Genomic DNA, 1,886 nt, shown 5'->3' on the forward strand with positions numbered 1-1,886 from the left:
GTGAGAGAAATGAAATTCAAGTAGATCCTTCAAAAGGCTCTGTGTTATATATCCTTTAAAGGGTACTTAGCTGGGTGGTGAAACCTGCTACTTGGCGTGTTAAGATGGAAGATGGTGGAGAGCATCACCGACTAGAGAGTGTTTATAAAGAAAAAATTGTTCCTTTGCATGCGGAGTCAGGAAGGAAGCAAGTCCAAGCTGAAAGTCTATCCACCACAAGCAATTGGGCATCCGCCATTATTGAAAGGTGACTTATGAAAAGTCCGGTGGAGAGCATCACCGACTGGAGACTAGTGCTTGAGGTAGAAGAGTACGTTCCTAGCGAGGAGGCCGTAAATGAAGTCATGGGAAGGCTAGAGGAAGAAATTGGCGTGACTTCTTATCCGTCCTCAAACCTTGGGGATGATTCAATGGCCTACAACAAGTCTAGAGGCCATGAAGGCCGAGAAACCCTAGCTTCAGACTCGGGATTGATCTAATTTATCTGCTGGAGGCTTCAAATGATGAGCTCGAAATTCCCCTGAGCCCCGTTCTGGACTTGAAGGATGAAGTCTGCCAATCCCCCAATGAAACATCCGAGTGTTTGTTCAACAACCCGGATCTTGAATCCTTTGGTGAAAATTGGCACTTTGAGGACAGTTGCAGAGGTCGAAGGATTTTCATGTACGAATTGCCCGAGAAATTCAACACAGATGTCTTCAAACTGTGCGAGTTTGGGCTTGCAAAATGGCTCAACATATGTCTAAGATGCTCAGAAAACGCAGCCGAGATCTGGAGTGCCTGCCCGACTACACTGATGTCCCGGAGTGGAAACACTTCCAGGTTAAAGAAATGGATCAGTTTCATCATCCTCTACTATTAGATAAAACCCTAGCAGCAGTAGAAGAAGAGTGCATTCCTAGCGAGGAGGTCGTAAATGAAGTCATGAGAAGGCTGGAGGAAGAAATTGGCGTGACTTCTTATCCGTCCTCAAACCTTGGGGATGATTCAATGGCCTACGACAAGTCTAGAGGCCATGAAGGCCGAGAAACCCTAGCTTCAGACTCGGGGATTGATCTGATTTATCTGCTGGAGGAGAGCTCGGAATTCCCCTGAGCCCCGTTCTGCTCTTGAAGGATGAAGTCTGCCAATCCCCCAACGAAACATCCGAGTGTTTGTTCAACAACTCGGATCTTGAATCCTGTGGTGAAAATTGGCACTTTGAGGACAGTTGCAGAGGTCGAAGGATTTTCATGTACGAATTGCCCGAGAAATTCAACACAGATGTCTTCAAACGTGGCCGTGCCTTTCTAGACGTGATGCTTCTCACAACGAGGGTTTTAACTCACCTCTACGATGGTGCAATCCCTGGTACATGGATTTGGCTGAACAGTATTTGCAAGGATTTGGCTGAACAATATTTGCAAGTGTTGGAAAAGATTTCTCACCTCTGCGATGGCGCAATCCCTGGTACATGGATTTGGCTGAACAGTATTTGCAAGTGTTAGGAAAAGATTTCTCATAGGCACGCATCTGCCTGTCTTCGTGGTGGTTATAGCACAGACACAGCTGCACAGCTGCAGCCCCTGCATGCAGAACACCTGCCTGCAAATACGCCTGCCTGCAAATACGCTCGAATTGTAAAGACAATTAAAATTCCAAACACTCCAAACTAACACTCCAAACTAATGCTAGGAAACGTTAACATTAATACCCGAATTCCTTTGATGGTCAGCAATAATATACACGCCTATTTCCCTTAGCCTAAGCTCTGGCCTCTCCCGCCTCGGGAAGAGGCCAAATAAGATGGCAGTCCAGAGCACCTTGGTCATCCTGGCGGGGAGGGCACACAGCATTCTGAAGCCTTGATCTAAACCTTGATATAACCAATGCATTCGGCGAAACAG

The 1,886-nt window shown here is 46.6% G+C and overlaps 1 pseudogene; it reads left to right on the forward strand.

Annotated features, from left to right (window-relative positions):
- The first annotated feature begins 738 nt into the window (after positions 1–738).
- Positions 739–1,623, forward strand: LOC149203993 (uncharacterized; annotated as a pseudogene).
- The last annotated feature ends 263 nt before the right edge of the window (positions 1,624–1,886 follow it).

This window comes from Pinus tabuliformis, chromosome 1_2 (assembly GCF_031772625.1).
Source record: "Pinus tabuliformis cultivar Carrire ecotype Pingquan chromosome 1_2, CPIR1, whole genome shotgun sequence".
Classification (NCBI taxonomy): domain Eukaryota; kingdom Viridiplantae; phylum Streptophyta; class Pinopsida; order Pinales; family Pinaceae; genus Pinus; species Pinus tabuliformis.